Source organism: Lagenorhynchus albirostris, chromosome 18 (genome assembly GCF_949774975.1).
Source record: "Lagenorhynchus albirostris chromosome 18, mLagAlb1.1, whole genome shotgun sequence".
NCBI lineage: Eukaryota > Metazoa > Chordata > Mammalia > Artiodactyla > Delphinidae > Lagenorhynchus > Lagenorhynchus albirostris.
The window spans coordinates 17715927-17737537 of NC_083112.1; the positions used below are offsets into that span (position 1 = coordinate 17715927).

The window sequence follows — 21611 nt, forward strand, 5'->3', positions numbered from 1 at the left end:
TTGTTGTTGTTGTTTTAAGGGTTATACTTTCCTATTTCTTTGTATGCCATGTGCTTTTTTTTTTTTTTCCGTAAACTAGACATTTGAATCTACTAATGTGGTAACTCTGGAAATAATATTTTTACATTTCCTTAGGGTTAGCTGTTTTGTGTTACTATTTTTGCTTATTTTTTATTGTTGTAGGGTGTCTCAGTGCCAAGAATCAGCTTGAGGTGTAAACTTGAGGTATTTTTAGGTCTTTGGTGAGCCTGTACCTTTCCCTGAGCATGTGGAGTCACTTTCTAATTTTCCCTGTATATGTAGTTGCTTTTCAATGTCCTAGTCTTTAATGTCTGTCTCCCAAAAGGGAAAAAGAAAACTGAAGGGGGGTGAGAAATGGTGCCAGTCCTTTAACTCCCCAGAAATCACTTCAGCTGGGTAGGGGGAGCTTACAACAGTGGGGAGAGGTCAGCAACAGTGACAGCCTGTCTCTTTACCTGCATCTCTGTGATGAGAAGCAGCAACCAGTGATCAGAGCACAGATCCCCAGTATTTGGAGATCAGGGTGCTTTTTGCCCACCTTGGCTCCCACAAGCTGTGTATAAGTTGCTCCAAGAACATGTGCACAGCTGCCTTCAAAGGTGCTGAGCAGTGGGAGATGCGTAGCTGCTACTGTGCTAAGAGCTTAAATTGACCAAAATTAATTGCAGTTGATGACAATTACTGTCCAAGCCTTCCCTTGGAAGTTGCAAACCTTCAATAGATTCCAGAGTTACATCACATGGATTCTGCCAGTGCAATTGTTGTCTAAGAGGGGAGACAGGTTCCTGGTGATTCCTACTCCACCATCTTCCCAGAATCTTCTCCCCAATTTTGAATCTTATGCCACAAGTTTCACTGACCCTTAATGAGAATCTATGAGTGAAAAAAAAAAAATGAACACACTTGCTTAGAGAGTGCAAAGTGATTACCCTGTTCAGAGTGACAGGGAGAACATTAGTGAATATTCAAGTACTACTTATCATAATATTTAAGTTAAATATATATTCATTCTGTAGCTAACCATGATGTAGTTGGGTTTCTGATTATTTAAAATAGTATTCATGTCATAGTCAGAGTTTAATTTTAATAGTTCTCCTCCAAGGACTGTTGACTTGTAATCTTGAAACTGTGCATATTTGTTAGAGAAAATTGCACTTGTTAAAATCCTTGTGGTAAAGAATGTGCTTGTTTACTTAAAATTATCACCACTATGGTTTTTTCAGAAAGTTGAATTTTCTCACCAGCTTCATCATAAATACCTGCGAGTAGTCCTTACTGATCTAGTTACAATTAATTCAACCAGTGTAAGTTCAACAGAAAACTGTCCATTTTCTTAATTAGACAGGGGAAGTATCTGAAAGTATCTTTCTTATCTGCAAAGGGAATTTTGCAGTGGTAAAAGTAAAGTAAGTCAGTGGTTCTAATAGATTATTTTTAAAGCACAAATCAAACTCTGATCCTTCTACATCTGTGTAGATAGTTTGTGTGAGATTGTTCAGGAAGAGTGGAGAATTAGAGCAAAAGAGGGCCTAGAGCAGAGCTTGAGGAGCATTGGCTGTTAAAATGTAGAACTACCATATGACCCAGCAATCTCACTACTGGGCATATACCCTGAGAAAACCATAATTCAAAACGAGTCATGTACCACAATGTTCATTGCAGCACTATTTACAATAGCCAGGACATGGAAGCAACCTAAGTGTCCATCAACAGATAAATGGATAAAGAAAATGCAGCACATATATACAATGGAATATTACTCAGCCATAAAAAGAAACAAAATTGAGTTGTTTGTAGTGAGGTGGATGGACCTAGAGTCTGTCATACAGAGCGAAGGAAGTCAGAAAGAGAAAAACAAATACCATATGCTAACTCATATATATGAAATCTAAACAAAAATGGTTCTGATGAACCTAGGGGCAGGACAGAAATAAAGATCCAGACGTAGAGAATGGACTTGAGGACACGGGGAGGGGGAAGGGAAAGCTGGGACAAAGTGACATATATACACTACCAAATGTAAAATAGCTAGTGGGAAGCAGCTGCATAGCACAGGGAGATCATCTCGGTGCTTTGTGACCACCTAGAAGGGTGGGATTGAGAGGGTGGGAGGGAGATGCAAGAGGGCGGAGATATGGTGATATATGTATACATATAGTTGATTCTCTTTGTTATACAGCAGAAACTAACACAACACTGTAAAGTAATTATACTCCAATAAAGATGCTAAATAAAAAAAAATAAAAATAAAGTTTTACATTAAACAAAAAACAACCAAAAAAAAAGATCCAGACTTAGAGAATGAACTTGAGGACAGGGGGAGGGGGAAGGGTAAGCTGGGATGAAGTAAGAGAGTAGCATGGACATATATACACTATCAAATGTAAAATAGATAGCTAGTGGGAAGCAGCTGCACAGCACAGGAGATCAGCTCGATGCTTTGTGACCACCTAGGTGGGTGGGATAGGCAAGGTGGGAGGAAGACGCAAGAGGGAGGGGATATAGGGATATACGTATGCAAATAGCTGATTCACTTTGTTATACAGCAGAAACTAACACAACACTGTAAAGCAATTATACTCCAATGAAGATGTTAAAAAAAAAAGTATCAGTGTATCAGATGCCTCTGTGCCTGCCTCACATCCTCCTGGCCCACGCTTTTTTTTTTTTTAAGTTTAGTCATTCCTGCAGCAAACAGACACATATATCCCACCAGCCCCTCCCCTCAGCTGCCTATGGAATCTCTAGATTTCTGTTGGGGTGGAGGTGGGGACTTCTGTGCCACCACCCATGCCTGTGGGGACCTACTGAGCCATTCAGATATGTGTGAAAACTTGGAAGTACTAGGAGTTACCCACCTTTAGGCAACCTTTGAGCAGTTGGAGGCAGCCTTACAATTCTGAAGTCCATTTTCCCTAGCAACTCGGCATCCCCAGTGGATTCAAGTCCCAGCTGCCCACAGCAGTGACTGGCTTCGTAGTACAGCTTTGGACTCATTCTCCCTCCCAAACCCCACTCCCATTCCTTGGAGCTACTTTATAAAAAACTACACACATATCTGTGTCAGGGTCCAACTAGTGAATTAGAAAGCACTGTGTATTTTATATTATTTTTATTTTGGCGATGCCACATAGCATGTGAGATCTTAGTTCCCTGACCAGGGATCAAACCCATCCCCCCCTGCAGTGGAAGTCTTAACCACTGGACTGCCAGAGAAGTCCCAGCACTGTGTATTTTAAACAGAAAGATTTATTCAGAGAAATGGTTGCATGTGTGATAAGAGAAGTTGAGATGCCCACCAGTGCAGGGTGGGGAGACAGACCACAGCCTGAAGTCACTGACACCTCTAGGTAGGAGGGACAAAGGACAGAGGTGATGTCAGCAGGGCCTAGAAGACAGAAGCAGCACAGTGGGCCTGTCCAGCAGGAGCTGGAGCCATAGAGGAGATACCTTTACTGCTGGAGGTGCTGCCCTCTGCCCGCTTCTGGCAGAACCCAGCCAGAAGCCAGCGGACGTGGGAGCCTAGGAAATGCAGGTTAGCTCACTGCAGCAGGGAGTAGAGCAGGGGCAGGCAAGGAAGGGAGGGAGGACAGACTGGTCTGGACTGGCACAAAAGAACTGGCAGGGGATAGACATCAAAAGAGACTGAGAGTGAAGAGCCAGCCAGAAGTCTAAATTGTTCTGATTTTCTAAAACGTGCTTTTTAAGATTAAAACAATATTCCCAGTTAGGATATCCCCATGTTTCCTTGCTCTGTCAACTGAGGGGGCCTGGAAGCAACAACACTGCAGTAGCAGTGAGCACATCGAGTGCCCAGATCTTGGTTTACAGTACCATTCTTCAATGAAAGGAGCAAGGGGTCCTCAGAGAAATGGCTGATTCTAGGACTAGGCAAGAGACATATAAGATGAGCCTGGAGCATCTTGTAGGGCTAGAAAGTAACGTGTTAAACACAACAAAATAAAACAAATTGCATAATGGTGGAGGTATGTGAAAGGGACAAAGGAGTCAAATAAAAGAGCTCCCAATGGCCAAATTTGGAACACTCGATCAACAAAATAAAGTAGTACTGGATTATAACCCAAAGTATAAAATAAATATCCAGGAGTCCATACTTATAGATGATTGAATAAATAATTACATGGGAGTGGATAGACACATCTCCCATGCAAAAGAATTCCAAACAATTTATGTAGACACCCAGCCCTCCAGGAGGTGGAACATAACTCCCACTCCTTCAAAGTGAGCTGCACATCTGACTTTCTTCCAAGGAGTACAGTGTGAGAAGGTAGGGGGGTGGGGGGATGAGTACCTTTAGAGTGGAGAAACCTGACAAACACCACCTTAGCCAGGTGATCAAGGTCAACATCAACACTGATAAATCACAATGATAGTCTGTACCCTTGATACGGTGTGATGAGAATGGCACTTTATCTCTCAGTCTTCTTCCCCGAAACCCATAACTCCGTCTAATGAGAAAAAAAACATCAGGCAAATAACAATTGAGGGTCATCCTACAAAACAGCTGACCAGCACTCCTTTACAGTCAAGGTCATTCAGTACAAAGAAAGTATGAGAAACTGTCACAGACAAGAGAAGCTTAGAGAGATAACAGCTACATGTAATGTCAGATCTTGGAACAGAAAAAAGGACATTAGGTAAAAAACAAAGAAAAATCGGAATGCAGTATGGACTTCAGTTAATGATAATGTATCAATATTTGTTCATTAATTGTGACAAAAGTACCATTTGTTAAAAAATTTATTTTATTTATTTATTTTTGGCTGCGTTGGGTCTTCGTTGCTGTGCGCGGGCTTTCTCTAGTTGTAGCGAGCGAGGGCTACTCTTCGTTGCGGTACACGGGCTTCTCATGGCAATGGCTTCTCTTGTTGCGGAGCACAGCCTCTAGGCACACAGCCTTCAGTAGTTATGGCACATGGGCTCAGTAGGTGTGGCTTGCAGGCTCTAGCGTGCAGGCTCAGTAGTTGTGGCATGTGGGCTCAGTAGTTGTGGCACATGGGCTTAGTTGCTCCATGCCATGTGGGATCTTCGGACCAGGGCTCGAACCCATGTCCCCGCATTGGCAGGTGGATTCTTAACCACTGCGCCACCAGGGAAGCCCCAAAAGTACCATATTAATATTAGATATTAATAATAAAGGACACTAGACACAGGTCATATGGGAGCTGTTTGTACTATCTTTAGAATATTTCTGTAAATCTGAAACAGTTCCAAATTTTAAAAATTAAATATAAGGGCTGCTCAAGTGTAAAACTGTGTATCAGTTAGTTCTACAGGCATTTATTGAATGCCCTGTCTAGGCAGACCTGGGCTATAGGATCTGAAAACACAACAGATTCCTGCCCTCAGTAAACACAGGGCCTGGTATGATGCAGGTATGTACCAATAAATACCAAATATGCAATAATAGAAATATATACAAGGCACACAGCAATTTAGAGGAGGGAGTGATTGAATCAGAAGGAGAAAAATTGTTAACCCAAATAGGATTTGAGAAATGCATATGATTTTGCTTGAAAGATAAGAGAGAGGAGAGACTTCCCTGGAGGGTCCAGTGGTTAAGACTTCGTGCTTCCACTGCAGGGGGCATGGGTTCAATCCCTGGTCCCTGCTGCATGGTACAGCCAAAAAAAGAAAGGTAGGGGATATTGTCATCTAAGACTTGAACCTTGAACACTGAGACGACAAGCATTCGACCTATATATACCTGAACATAAAAATGAATACACTTAAGTCCTCTCAGAGATCTGTAGCATACTGATCTCTGGTGCTCTAGTCCTAGAGTCAAAGTGTCTGGATTGAGATCATCTCTCCATCTCATACTGTTTGTGTATATCAGATGTATCTCCCAGCCTCACTTGTCTCTTCAGCCTCTTGTTTTGCCTCAGCTGCCATACATGGCCCACACAAGTCTACCACCTGCTACGTAACTAGAGTTATGGTTTCTCCCACCATTTCCAGGCTTTGATAAAGTACCAACCCACAAAGCTGGGATCTAGCTTCCCCAGTGACCGCTAAAGAGGCCCGGTGACACCCCGGAAGTGTCGGGTGATTGACTCCCCATGGGGCAAATTTGAGTCAGTAGGAGAAAGACAGGGGAGAGCTGACAGCAAACGCTCTCCTCTTGTCCTTCCACTGGACCCTTTGCGTTGTGGTTTTTCCATGCAGCCAGTGTGGAGGTCATTCCACGAGCCCAAGCAGCTGCTCCTGCTGCAAGACAAGTTGAATTGCTTCATGGCTCATGGTAAAGTAGTAGCCAGTGTGGTAACACATCACCTGGCATTTGCTTCCCGACTTTCCCTGCCTCACTTCTCTTTCCCCCCACTCTCGTTGCCCTGGAATTGTACCTCCCAAGAGCATTAGCTCTTGGCCTTGACTTAGATTCTGTGTTTTTCATAGGAAACTTCAGCAAGTTATAGTTTCTCTGGGCCTCAGTTTCCTCATCTGTAAAATGGAAGAAATAATAGTACCTACCTCATAGGGATAAAATGAAATAATTCACGAAAAGCACTTAGGTCAGTATTTAGCATATGGTAAGCACTTGATAGATCTGAGCTATTGTTATCTAGAGCAAGCCCTCAGTTTTGCAGCTGTGGCTTATGAGGATCAGAGAGCTTGAGTAACTTGCCTCAAATCACTCAGTGATGAAAAGCAGAATTAGGGTGAGAACCTAAAGTGGTGTACCTGAGTGAACTCAAGAACATAATGCTGAATATTAATGTTTATAAACTAAACAACTAATTGACTTTATATTAATGAGCAGGTCTTGACCTTAGGCTACTGTCTCAACAGGAGCACAACAGACACATCAAGGTGTAGCATCCAGAGCCCTTCATCCAGGCATGCTCAGTAAGAGATCAGTATAATTTCAGGGAAACTGGGAAGGTTGTTACCCTCTAGAATCTTTTCTCATTCATTGTTTGCTACCTAAAATTCTACCTTCAGTATTTTTTTTTCCAAAAGGTCTTGACTCCTGTTTATGCAAGTTTAATAAGAAAAAATGGTACATTGAAGTTTTTATCTAATAGTTATCTAGCACAACTATTTATACATAAAAGGTCTTAGGGAATAAATATTACTGAGTTAACAAATTTGTAAGAGTGCCTGTTTATACCCTGGTGAATATGTCATATAGTAATGGTCCCACGGAGGATGGCTTATAAGAGATGAAGAGGCTCCAGAGTACTGAGAAATAGAGTTTGAGGGAGATTTAGGAGGTACTATCGGGCTTCCCTGGTGGCGCAGTGGTTGAGTCCGCCTGCTGATGCAGGGGACACGGGGTCGTGCCCCAGTCCGGGAAGATCCCACATGCCGCGGAGTGGCTAGGCCCGTGAGCCAGGGCCGCTGAGCCTGCGCGTCCGGAGCCTGTGCTCTGCAACGGGAGAGGCCATAACAGTGAGAGGGCCATGTAGCGCGCAAAAAAAAAAAAAAAAAAGGAGGTACTATCAATGAAAAGGTGAAGATGGGTAAGCTGAGGGCCTGAAAATTAATGTTACTCTATAAATGTTTTCCTAGTGACAATAGCAAAATTTTCTATTGCAGTACAGCTCTTCTAGATGTTATAGATGTCCAGGAAAAAGGAAAAGGAACTTCAGAGGTAGACTTTCCAAGCATGAGGAAACTCCCCACAGTACAGGAAGGGAGCAGGAAGGCACATGAAGAGGCAGTGACAGACCAAAAGCAGGAGCAATAGATAATTCTGCTAACTGTTGCCAAGGAGGAAAAACAACAAAAAATCAATGATTAGTGGATATAATTTGGACAGATTGCAAAAGAGCACAAGATTTGGAGGCAGAGGCTTGGGGGATTTTAGGTAAAGGACTTATTCTCCTGAATACCAAGTTAAAATAAGGATGATGATGATGATACAATACTTAGCTTATTGGGTTACATGGATTCAAATCACCATCCTAATTTTTCTCGTCATCAGTCTCCAGTTTAGATATTGGAAACTCACTTTCCTTTGAAGTATCCTTTTTCTTGGGATACCCTTTGCTGAAGTTTGTGTAGGACTCCTACTTGTTCCAACCTCAGGGCTGGCTCTGTGGGTCAGGATGATGCAGACCACTGAGGATGCCCACCTTCCAGCAGAGGGCTAGAAGCACGTGGCCAATAACTGGACACTGCTTTCATGTTATCTGATAAAAAATAGAAGGACACGTGATTGAGTAAATAAATGGGGGAGAGGAGACAAACTTCCCATCCAAATAATCTGTGTAGATACTCCACCCTCAAGAATGTGGAACATGGACTTCCCTCGTGGTCCAGTGGTTAAGACTTCGCCTTCCAATGCAGGGGGTGTGGGTTCAACGCCTGGTCAGGGAGCTAAGATCCCACATGCCTCGTGGCCAAACAAAAAAACATAAAACAGAAGCAATATTGTAACAAATTCAATAAAGAGTTTAAAATGGTCCACATCAAAAACAAAAAACAATGTGGAACATAACTCCCCACTCCTAAGTGTGGGCTATGCATAGGGACTTTCTTCCAAAGAGTACAGTATGGAAAGGAGGGGTGATAGGGAGAGTAACTTTATTGTGGAGACACCTGACAAACAGCACCTTAGCCAGATGACCAAGGACAACATCAGTAGTCAAAAATCATGTAGATAGTATGTACCCTTGATATGATGTGATAAAAATAGCATTTTGCATCTGTGATCTTATTCCCCCAAACGCATAACCCCAGTCTAATTACAAGAAAAAAATCAGACAAATCCCATTAGAGGGCCATTCTACAAAATACCTGACCAGTATTTCTCAGTACTTTCCAATGTCATCAAAAATCAGGAAAGTCTAAGAAACTGTTACAGCCAAGAGGAGCCTAAGGAGACATGATGACTAAATGTAATGTGGTATTCTAGACAGAATCCTGGAACAGAAAAAGGACATTAAGCAAAAACTAAGGAAATATGAATAAAGTATAGACGTTAGTTAATAATAATATACCAATACTGGTTCATTAAATGTAACAAATGTGCCATATTAAGTGAGATGTTAATCACAGGGCAAACCAGACGGGAGTTATGTGGGAAGTCTGCACTATGTTTGTAGTTTTTCTATAAATCTAAAACTGCCTAAAAAATAAAGGTTATTTTAAAAGTTTTAAAACAGGGACTTCCCTGCTGGCACATGGTTAAGAATCCACCTGCCAATGCAGGGGACATGGGTTCGAGCCCTGGTCCGGGAAGATCCCACATGGCACGGAGCAACTAAGCCCATGTGCCACAACTACTGAGCCCGCATGCTACAACTACTGAGCCTGCGCTCTAGAGCCTGCAAGCCACACCTACTGAGTGCATGTGCCACAACTACTGGAGCCTGTGTGCCTAGAGCCCATGCTCCGCAACAAGAGAAGCCACCGCAATGAGAAGCCCACGCACCGCAAGGAAGAGTATCCCTTGCTCACCACGGCTAGAGAAAGCCCGTGTGCAGCAACGAAGACCCAATGGAGCCAAAAATAAATAATAAATAAAATTTTTAAAAAAGAAAGGAGAACAAGTCAAAAAGAAAGAGATGTCCCAGTACAATATACAATTGACAAATTATAGGGATTATAGTTCTGAAAGTTCAGTGGAGGGAGAGAGATCACTTCAGGCTAGACTTGTCAAGGAGTATGTTATGGAAACAGTGGGTAAAAGACTGACAAGCTTCTGCTATTCAGACTAGTTTTAAGTAATTTGATTCTTTTTAAGCAGAGTAATTAGGGGGAGGGAGGAGAAACAGAACGTCCCATAAAGGAACTTTTGAAGCCTTTCAATATTTACTCTAACCCCTTAGCATCAACTCCTCCCTAAATGGTATATGTGTCAGGATTTGCAGCATTAATAATTGCAAGTAACTTGTATGTAAAGGATATGAGTAACTTACATTTCCGTTCCAAAAGCAGGGAATGCAGTTGTTACATTAGAGCTGCTCTGCCCCACTCACAGTATCTTGCTATTACCAACTAATGCCAAAAGAATGGTTTTGTAATAAAATGATAGATGTATTCTTAAAAAAAAAAAAGACAAGATGTTTACAAATATAAATTGAACCAATTTATTTTATGAGTAACTGTAATATCTTGATTAACTGATGAATTGTTCTTTAAGTCCAAAAGTAAGTAAAGTAAATAAACTTTAATATTATTACTAGTGAGTAATATATAAGTACTGACTTTATAAATCTTAAGGTCAGGCTTTGAATGCAAAGAGAAGTTCCTTGTTTGTGTTCTTTCTTAAAAATTTTTTTTATTTAAAAATAAAAAATGTAAAAAACCCTTGGACAAGCCTCTATCTAGATTTTCCATAAGCAGAAGAAGAGCAGTAGCTATTTCTCCAAATAGCAATTAGTAATGAAGTAATTCAGAATAATGGAAAGAGACAACATATGAAGCCGCATGAGGCTTGGCATATCTTTTGTTTTGTTTTTGTTTTGGGGTGTTTTTTTTTGGCATATCTTTGTACCTGCAGTGCCTAGCATAATATTCAACTCTCCTGGTTCAACCCTAATCTTTTTGACCCTTTCTTCTCAATCTCTTTTACTGCCTGCTCTTCCATCTGCTCAATTAGGAATCAAAAGTGATATGGAAGAGATATAGAGAACTATAAGAAAATCTGTGTAACACTCCAGCAATATATTTGAAAATATAGAGAAAAATCAATGGCTTCCTAGTAAAATATAACTTACCAAAATTGATCCCAAAAAAAGTAAGAAAATCTACACCAATCAAAACTCGTGGAAGAGATTAGAGGAGTGATTTCAATCTAACCTTTGAAAAAGCAGTGGGCCAGTAGATCTGGGTTCTATCTATGGTTTGATGCAGTGTTACTGCAAGTAGCCAGTGATGAAACTGTTACTGTCCTGCAAAGAGATAAGGAGCTTATGCCAGAACATACATCAACATACTACTCGTCAAGAAAGTCTTGCTAAAAACAAACAACTGATTTTATTAATGGTGTCCTGAAATGACCCCTTTGAATTGAGTAAGTCAACCTGGGGGTCCCAGGAAATATCAGAGAAGAGAACCTCTGGAGCAAAATGAACGTTTCGTATATTGGGATATATATTTTCAAATGAATATAGGCATATTCATTTGAATATTAAATGTGTTAAGGCCTTGTTATATTCTAAGCTGATGAGATTGGTGTATACAGCAGTTTTGTACTTTGTATTGATCTTGTTATAGGTTGGGGGGTAAAGGTAGTTTTTAAGAACAACTTTCATCTAGCCACTCAGAATTAAGCACTATTAGTATTTTGGGATATATACTTTGAGAAAATTTTCACATGTAAATGTACATGAGCCGACACGAGGCAGGGTTATTCTCCCCCAAATTAAATACTACACAAACTATTTTGCAATCTGCTTTTTTCACTTAAAAATGTGAAAGACCTCCCATATCAATTATAGATATACATTATTTATAATAATTGAATTATATTCTATTGGTTGGATGTATCATAATTTAAAAATCAGTTCCATGTCAATAATTTGAATGTCTTGGTTATTTTATTTTATTTTTTTTGGAACACACAGCTCGGCATGCAGGATCTACTTCCCCGCAACCAGGGATCGAATCTGTGCCCCGTGCAGTGGAAGCGCAGAGTCTTAACCACTGGACCACCAGGGAAGTCCCTTAAACTTTTATATATTGTAAATAGCATAATGGAGAACATCCATTATGACCATTCCAGTACCCCCCTCCTCATTAACTCTTCTAGAACTGTTGCAATGGCTTCATAAATAATATCATTTTGTCTGGCACACACAAAAATAGGCTGAACTATAAACTGTACATTTAGTGACAAAGTTGATTTGCATTTTCGTGCCTGCAGATCACGTTTTGAGTAGCACTGCTTTAACAAAAAGATAATTGATGTGTTGTTTAAACTACAGTTAACCCTTGAACAACACAGGTTTGAACTGCAACTAAGTGCGGGGTGCAGTTATAGGTGGATTTTTAAAAATAAATTCATACTGTATTACATGATTCAAGGTTGCTTGAATCTAAGCCTGCGGAACCGCGGATTTCAAACAACTGATGTGGGACTTGAGCAACCACGGATTTCAGTAACCATGGTGGGTCCTGGAACCAATTCTTCCGAAGATTCCCAGGGATAAGGTATCCTTATTTCAGGCCATAGGGGAAAAAAACCCCTAAAAATCTCTAAAACATGTATGAGGTTACCATAATCTTAAAATCCAATCAATATACTAACCCCCCCACCCCTGAAAAAAAGAAGCAGGAAAGGAAGGAAGAGAAGACCTCTAGGCGCGGGAGACCTAGTAGGAAACAAGGCAGAGGTCGGGCTCTGTTAGCAGATCGCACTCTAGAGGAGGGGGATTGGCTGTAACATGGAAACAAAACACTGACAAATGCTCAGAAGATAAAGTAGAGCAATGTGGTGGAGAGTTCCAGGGGTGGGGGAAATCTGCTTTAACTGCTGTAACAGACCTTTTTTTTTTTTTTCTGCAAATCTACACCCTTCTCTCTTTCCCTTGATCAATCCACAGCTTAGCACTTACCTCTCAGATTGTCACTGAGGCCCTTTTGTTATCGGAAAACTGGGTTTACCTCTTGGTGGGTGTTGAGCCAATAGACACAACCAAGCCAAAGAGCAGGAGAGGGAAGGATTTATTACTTGCAGCGAGGAAGGAGAACACTTTCCCAACACTGCTTCCCCAACCGCAAAATTGCAGAAGTTTTAAGCTAAGGGTACATGCATATTCACGAGGGAGCTTGAGCAGAGGAGAATTCAGCATAGAATTGGGGCAAAGGTTGACAGAGTCCAAGCTTTAGTTGACTGATTCGGAAGGGTCAACATCATTCCATCCTCCACCTCAGTGGGGGCCTTAATTCTTTCAGAACTTAAAGATTTATTGTTTTGTATATTCCTTGAAGAACCAGAACCCTGCCCCAAGGCTGCACTATTGTTTTCTTGTTTGTTCATCCCCTCCCTTAAGATCATTAATTACTGAGACCTGTTAAAGGGCAAGCATTGTGGCCAGGCTTAGATCACAAAATGGCTTAGGCCAAAATGGGCTCTCTTATGTCAAGAAAACCATTCCCGCTACTCTTTTTCTGGGGAGCCCCCCTAACCGATCTGCCTACACTTTAGCAAAAGGACTGGTTTATCCCTCTTCCCATCACATGATAGTTGCTAAAAAAAGATGCTGATTAAGTTGCACAAAGGGGGCTTCCCTGGTGGCACAGTGATTAAAAATCCGCCTGCCAATGCAGGGGTCACGGGTTCGAGCCCTGGTCCAGGAAGATTCCACATGCCGCGGAGCAACTAAGCCCGGGTGCCACAACTACTGAGCCTGTGAGCCTAGAACCTGTGCTCCACAACACAAGAAGCCACTGCAATGAGAAGCCCTTGCACTGCAACGAAGAGTAGGCCTCGCTCACCACAACTAGAGAAAGCCCGCACGCAGCAACGAAGACCCAATGCAGCCATAAATAAATAAATGTATATTAAAAAAAAAAGTTGCACAAAGGCTCTCATTTGATTATAACACTGAAGTAGCCATTAGTGTCTTCCTTTACCAAGGAGGACACTGGTTCAATTTGCCCAGGGTTGTTGGACTAATAATAGAGTTGGGATGCTAACCTCGGTCTTTCCCACTCAGTAACTCCATCCAGGTCACTAGAAATGCTATTGATAGGAGGGGTAAATTGAAGGGCAATCCATAAACCATCAGTGATTTGGTTTTAACTAATATCTTTCCCTCCTTTTCTCTTTACCTCTCTTTCTCCACTCAAAGCTAATGGACAGCTTGGTTTTAACATGATTAAAGCAATTCTAGAACAAACAACCAGAAAGTAACAACTAGATTGAGGTTGCTTCCCAGAACAAGATTTTATTTGGATTAAATCCCAAATTCAGTCTGACCTGACGCTGTGGGTCAGCCCCAGGATAGTTCCCAAAGAATAAACCAAGTTCCTCTCTATTTCCCACTCCTCACCAAGATGGCAAGTACTGGAGATGAAATGTCACAGACTTGAGGATCCAAAGCCGCCAACTCCTCCTCTCTTTGCCTGGGCTCTGAACCTCTGTGCATTCTCCCCATTCCCCTTCAGGAAAAGACAAACAGCCTTTGTTGAAGATGTGCATGAAGTTGACACAACCCTTCAAGACTGCAGAGGAGACTCCTTGGACAATCTTCAGAACTGGAGGTAACTGCCCTAGGCTTTCTAAATCAGCTCATTCTCACCTCTATAATGGTATCACAGCTAGGGTGTAGTTTCCTAAGTGTCCGAGAGCTTAAGTACTTCACAAGTTCTTTCAAGTGCAATTGTCTCTGGGTGTGTGTTGACACCTTTTCCACTCTCCTTATCCCAAGCCTGCCCCCAGCTTTAAAACCTTTCCCTAGGAGATCAATGTATCCCTCTAAAAGCACTCCCTTATGCAATTCTTAACTACAAGTCCGCCTTGGAAGGCCAAGATCAATCAATCACATGAATAGTATTGATTTCCTAAGTGCTTTCTTTAGTTTTTTTAAAATTAGTTTTTGAATAGATGATTTATGTACATTCTAATAATTGCAAAACAACAAAAAGGTATATAGTGAAATCCAAGTCTCCTTTCTCTCTCTATACCAATCTGTCACAGATTCAGAAAAGTTCTGTGCCCTCTTTTTTTTTTCTTTGTTTCTTTTACACAAATGGTAACATAATAAATACTCTGCTTTTCACCTAATATGACTAGGGGATGGCTCCACATCCATTCAGGTAGATTTGTGTAAAGGTTTTTGTGGCTGGAAATCATTGCATTTTATGGATCGACTTGTTACCAAACAAAGTTTGTGTCCCCAGGGCACAGTGAGGCCAAATAAACCAAAACATCTGAGTTTGGAGCAGAGAAAGGTTTATTTCAGGGCCAAGCAAGGAGAACAGGTGGCTCATGCTCAAAAACCCAGAACCTCCTGATGGTTTGGGGGGAAAAGTTTTTATAGGCAGAGTTTGGGGTGAGAGCTGCAGGGTGTATGACTTTCTTCTTTTTTTTGTATTTATTTTTTTGTATTTATTTATTTGGCTGCATTGGATCTCAGTTGTGGCACACGGGATGGATCTTCATTGCAGCACATGGATTTCTCTCTAGTTGTGGTGCACAGGCTCTAGAGCAGATGGGCTCAGTAGTTGCTGAACACGTGCGCTAGAGCACGTGGGCTTAGTTGCCCCGCAGCATGTGGGATCTTAGTTCCCCAGCCAGTAATCAAACCCGCATTCCCTGCATTGGAAGGTGGATTCTTAAACACTGGACCACCAGGGAAGTCTCTGTATGATTTTCTAATGATTGGCTAGTGGTGAGGCAACAGGGCTGTGCTCCAGGAATTGTGCTCAGCACCAAGTTACATCCTCCACCGGGATGGGGCCTTAGTTCCTGCAGGTGAACTCAAAGATATTGTTATGTAAGTTCCTTGAGGAGGAACCAGGACTCTGCCCCAAGGCTGCACTATTGTTTCTTGACTGTTCCTCCCTTGTTTCTGCATCCCCTCCCTTCCCTGATTAGCAACTGTTTGAACCTGCCCTTTGGAACTCAGGCACAGATAGGATTTGTACCTGGGAGCCCAACAGGGTCCTGCTTAGTTTCAGACTAGGAAACTGAGGTCAGGGACTCTTCCCAAACCTGACTTCATATATTGCACTGTCTTGCAGTAGATTTGTGGGTGATACCTTAAGGGCAAAAATGTTTGATTAGAAACCATATAATCAATTTTTTGATTATAAGAGACTCAAGGAGATAGCTCTGGTGAAGGAATATGCTCTCCTTGTATTTAACATGAAACATTAGGCTAAGTGTCAGGGTCCCCTCATCCCCCTTCCCTACCTCCTTATAGTTTTGGAGGCTATAGGTACTTATGCCCAAGGGAAAGGGCCAGGTGGGGAATTAAATGTGTTCCACTAAAGGAGAGATTTGTCTCAGTCTTACCTGCATCAAAGTGATCATGGTTTTCAATTTTATTTATTTTTATTTTTTATTTTTTTGGCTGTGCAGGGCGTGTGGGACCTTAGTTCCCCACCCCCATCAGGGGTTAAACCCATGCCCCCTGCTGTGGAAGCTCAACGTCTTAACCACTGGACCACCAGGGAAGTCCCCATCATTGTTTTCAATTATCATGAATTTCCTTTAAGCTATTGACCTTTGTGTTCCCTGTGGAGAGGCTGAGGCAGTCAAAGGTTGGGGAAAAGTGGGGTGGAATGAAGATGTGAGGCGGAGGGCTCCCTGGTAAAGACTGATAGGAAGGCTGCTAGTTCTGACATGAAATAGGATGGGAAAGTGGGGAGAAGCGGATATTAGGTGCAGGCAGATTCCAGGTAGGGTGGCTAGGCCCCCCTCCCCCACCCCTCCCCCACCCCACCCCTCCCCCACCCCCACCCCCCACCCCCGCAGGTACTGCCACGCCTCCACTTTTAAGGCAGCCCATTCGACCTCACCTGTCTGCTCTGAAGCTGCCCTACCTCCCCTTAACACCCAGGTGAGGGGGGCATCTCCCCTGGAGTGGTGTTTCCCAGGAACGAAAGACACTTCTCTAACCCTGCCTAAGGGGATGCTCTGGTTTTCCAATGTCTGAGATGGCCTGAGTGTTACCCTGAAGATCAGAAACACCAGGCTGCATGCTCCCCACTCCGGTCTAGGTAAGATTGGCCCATATCGTTGCCCTCCATCCCATAAAATGTACCTGGAAAAACCTTGTCATATTGTTTATGATTTACTTTAAGATAAATCAGCGTGGGGAGTGGGGTATGTATTTGTGTGCTGGTTTTGATTTATCCCCTAGGGATGGTTAGTTACTATCTTTATTTTTTTATTTTTTATTTTTTTGGCTGTGTTGGGTCTTCGTTGCTGTGCGCGGGCTTTCTCTAGTTGCAACAAGCAGGGGCTACTCTTCGTTGCGGTGCACGGTCTTCTCATTGTGGCTTCTAGTGTTGCGGAGCATGGGCTCTAAGTACGCTGGCTTCAGTAGTTGTGGCTCGTGGGCTCTGGAGTGCAGGCTCAGTAGTTGTGGTGCATGGGCTTAGTTGCTCCACAGCATGTGGGATCTTCCTGGAGCAGGGATCAAACCCGTGTCCCCTATGTTGGCAGGCGGATTCTTAACCACTGCGCCACCAGGGAAGCCCCAGTTACTATCTTTAATCCAGTGGTCATTTTACTTGACCCATCAGCAGCATTTAAGGCAGTTGCTCACTCCGTCCTCCTTGGAACAGTTTCAGAACAATGTGTTCTCCACAGTTTCTGGCCGCCTTCCAGGACAATCTTTCTCAGCCTCCTTTGCTGGTTCCTCCTCTTCCCCCGGACCTTAAAGTACCCAAGGATCAATCCTGAAACTTTGTCTCCATTCTGTCTCCTCTCTTCTTGTTGTCTCAAGGGTTTAAGTGCCATCTCTGCACTGATGACTCCCAAATTTATCTACCCAGGCAGGACCTCGCCTCTGAACTGGAAACCCTTCTAATTGCCCAATTGACAGCTCCAATATCTCACTGGTCTGTCAAAACCAACAGGATTTGTCCCTCAAAACCTGCTTCTCTCATTTTCTTCCCCATTTTGGTAAATGGCAACACCACTCTAAAAGTTTTGGTTTTGGCTCCAAACCCCCCAGACAAATAAAAACAAAATAACACAACCCTGGAGAGTTGTCCTTGACTCCTGTCTTTCACACCTCCTGTCTTACTCAGCTTAAAAACCACAGTCCTTACAATGGCCCATGAGGCTAACAATTGTGGGTGTGACTGAATTTAGTCCCGTTTCCAGACTTGGTGAGATAATGGGGCAGGGTGAGCTTACATTCCCCACAGACCTCTCATTTTTGGAGGCTACAAATGTTTGCCAAAAGTGTCTAATAACTGAAAGACTGGATGGGCTAAGATCAGTCACAATAGCCTTATTTCCTTGCAATTAATTTCTTTTTTAAAAAAATTTTTTTAAGAAATTTATTTATTATTTATTTATTTTGGCTGCGTTGGGTCTTCATTGCTGTGCACAGGCTTTCTCTAGTTGTGGCAAGTGGTGGCTTCTCTTGATGTGGAGCACGGGCTCCAGGCACGCAGGCTTCAGTAGTTGTGACACGTGGGCTCAGTAGTTGTGGCTTGCAGGCTCTAAAGCACAGGCTCAGTAGTTGTGGCACTAGGGCTTAGTTGCTCCTTGGCATGTGGGATCTTCCCAGACCAAGGATAGAACTCATGTCCCCTAAATTGGTAGGTGAATTTTTAACCACTGCACCACCAGGGATGTCCTGCAATTCATTTCTTTCTTTCTCTTTAAAATTAATTAATTAATTAATTTGGTTACACCGGGTCTTAGTTGCGGCACACGGGCTCAGTAGTTGTGGCACATGGGCTTAGTTGCTCCATTGCATGTGGAATCTTCCCGGACCAGGGCTTGAACCCGTGCCCTCTGCATTGGCAGGCAGATTCTTTATCCACTGCACCACCAGGGAAGTCCTGCAATTCATTTCTTCAACAGCTATTTAATAAGCAGCTACTCTGTGCCAGACCCTGTTCTAGATGCCAGGGATACAGCTCTGAACAAAACAGACAAAAGTCTCTGCCCTTTTGGACTGTACATTCTAGTGAGTAAATGGATGGCAGACAAAATAGCAACAAGTAAGTTACATAGTATTGTGCTGGGAGAAAGCTCAAGCAGGGGAGAGGGGTGAAGAATATTGGAGAGGGCAGGGGATCTGTGTTCTGTGTTGGATGAGGTGTTCAGGATGGTCTCACTGAGCAGGCAACATTTGAATAAAGGCCTGAAGGACACAAGGAGTGAGCAGCGGTGTTTGGAGGAGTGCATGACAGGCATGGGGAACAGCAAGGGCAATGACGTGACCCTCAGCAGGAGTTGCCTGTTCTCTTCCTTTTAGTGGCACAGTGAGCAAGGACGAGAGCGTGCTCGGAGTGAAGTCAATGAGGGCAGTAGGAGGAGATGAAGCAGAAGTGGGGCCAGTCTGGCTCTGGCCACTGAAAAGACCTACTCACATGGCAATGCCAGGAGCAAGAAATACCCCTGGCACCCAGAATATGGTCCCTCAATTCAATTGTGGTCACTAAAGGGAACCAGGGCTTCTGTGGATAATCACTGATTCCAGAGCTAGGGCAAGAAATGAGCATTTTGTCATACTAGAAAGCAAGGAAGCTTTCAGAGATGACTGTGTTATGTCCCAAAGACTCAAGTCAGGAGCCAATGTAAAGAGACTCTCAATGTTCAAAGATGGAATAATTTGAGCATCTCCAATGGATTGAAATTCATCAAATATATTAAAATCCATGAGTTTATAATTATACCAGAAAAAAAAAACCTCCTCATAGGTCACCTTTACAGGTTGCTAGGGAACCAACTCATCACTCTAAAAACTGGTTTAAAAAGGGAAAGAATTGAGCATTTGTCTTGTCTTTTCTATATGAACTGTATCTCAGGATAGCTGAATTGTTGTTAAGGAAAAGTTCTTGTTTCAGAAGCTTTCCAGCTTGCAGATGAAGGAAGAATTGCAGAATTAGGATACCATACTTTTCTAATCCCTAATGAAATAATAGATCTAAACAATGATCATCAATGGCTATTTTTAAAATGTAGATTTATTTAGTTAGTTAGTTAGTTGCACCAGGTCTTAGTTGCAGCAGGCATGCTCCTTAGTTGCAGCTCGTGGGCTCCTTAGTTGTGGCATGCATGTGGGATCTAGTTCCCTGACCAGGGATCGAACCCAGGCCCCCTGCATTGGGAGCACAGAGTCTTAACCACTGCGCCACCAGGGAGGTCCCATCAATGGCTATTAAAAACTATCGGGGAAAAGCTTATGGGGTACTTTTAAATGAATGGATCAGGCTGGAAATGCCTGAATTCACTAATCAATCCTAGCATCACAGAAGAGGAGACAATCAGACATCATGTGATGCTGATGTGATGCAGTAGGAGGTTCACAGCACCAGCTATGAAGTATCCTTGTCAAAAAATGGAACCTGAACTAATCAAGATCTAACCAATACCTTTCAGAAAATACAGGGCTTGAGGAAACATGTTGAATGATGCCACAGGGATGCAGTCAGGAAAATGCAGAATGTGGGAAACTACAGAACAGATAATCCAGTTTCTCCAACAAATAAAAGGAAAAAGAAAAAAAGGCAGGGGACCCTGTAAGTTAAAAAAGATGAAGAAGATATATTAACTGCAATGTATGGACCATAAAATACTAATTTTAAAAAACTTAATAAATAATGAGAAATTTGGAACGTTTGAACACTGACTATTTGATAATATTAAGACTTTTTAAGGTATGATAATGACATTATGGTTATTTTTTTTTAAGAGTCCTTATCTTTTAGAGACACAATACTAAAATATGTATCGATGAAATGATATGAAATCTGGGACTAATTTCAAAATAATCCAGTTAGGTGGAGGGAAATAGGATTTCCACACGTTAATAATTGTTGAGGCTTGGCAATTGTCCATTGCACTATTTTCTCTGTTTTGTACTGTTTGAAATGTTCCATAATATAAAGTATATTGAAAGGGGGCGGGGTGGGGGACCATGTACAGAGGAGTCATAAAGAAAGACTTTCCATGACAAATGGGAATAATAATCCCTATTTTCTAACTGCAGGGCCAACAAATAAGTCATTTTTCAGTATAGGTTCTCCTTTAGTAACCAGTAACTTAGAGTAGACCCTAAAGAACTATTTCAAAGAAGATACGCTTCCTTTTGTGGAGGAAAGGGCTTAAAAGTCAGTCTTTTTGTTTTGGAATGTGATTAGTTGCAGTGTGGGTAGAATTTTCAGGTACCTCAGCAATAACAGGGCCAACGCTTGGCTGGAGGATGAAACCAGGAAAGAGGCATGGAGTGCTCTGCACCGCCCTCCTACTGCCCCTCTCAATTCTTCCTGCTGCTTTTGTATTGCTCTGCCACTCCCAGGAGCAGGGCTACTTTGTAAAGCTGGGCAGGCTGTGCACTGCACGACTCCAGGGAACTACAGAGCCTGTGTAAATGATGCCCTCTGCACTTCTGCAGCATGGCAGCTTCTGGCAGGAGCCTGGTCACCTCATGTCATCTCTGAGTTTAGACTCCTTAGTCCTAACTAGGGCTATTTCCTCAGGACCCTTCCTTTAGTCTCTGCTAAGGTCAATGGGTAATAATGGCATAAGTCATATTAGCTCTTTAAAATTGGTATTTCTCTGGTATTTCTACGAAGATCTTTTTTCCAGTGACAAAATCCCCATGTGTATTCATCAGGATAAGCTGACAAACAACTCCCAGATCTCAGTAATTTAACAAAGTTAAGTTTTATTTCTTGCTTCTATCACAGTCCAATATAGTGGTAGGAGAGAAAGGGGATCTGGCCTCTTGCTCTTTCAAGCTCCATCCATCCAGGGCCTCTGTCATCATCTCCAAAAAGTCCTTCACTGGGTCTGCTGCAAGGGAAGAAAGAGCATGAAAAGGCTTCTCCATCTGAATGTCCTCTGACCAGAGGCCACACATACAACCTTCACTCACATTCCATCAGTGAGAACAAGTTGAGGAGCAGAGTGCCAAGGAGGCAGTGCTGATGTTTGGGAATAACCAGCTAGTCTCAGCCACACTATGTGAGGTAGC

The 21611-nt window shown here is 42.5% G+C and overlaps 1 protein-coding gene across 1 annotated transcript in view; it reads left to right on the forward strand.

Moving 5' to 3' along the window:
- Positions 1-20250, forward strand: part of SPRYD7 (SPRY domain containing 7) — a 68963-nt gene extending 48713 nt beyond the window's left edge. The window contains exons 9-10 of the transcript XR_009536741.1: positions 14107-14202; positions 20015-20250. The gene's annotated coding sequence lies outside the window, so the exon portion shown is untranslated. The remainder of the gene's footprint in view (positions 1-14106; positions 14203-20014) is intronic.
- Positions 20251-21611: the final 1361 nt, after the last annotated feature.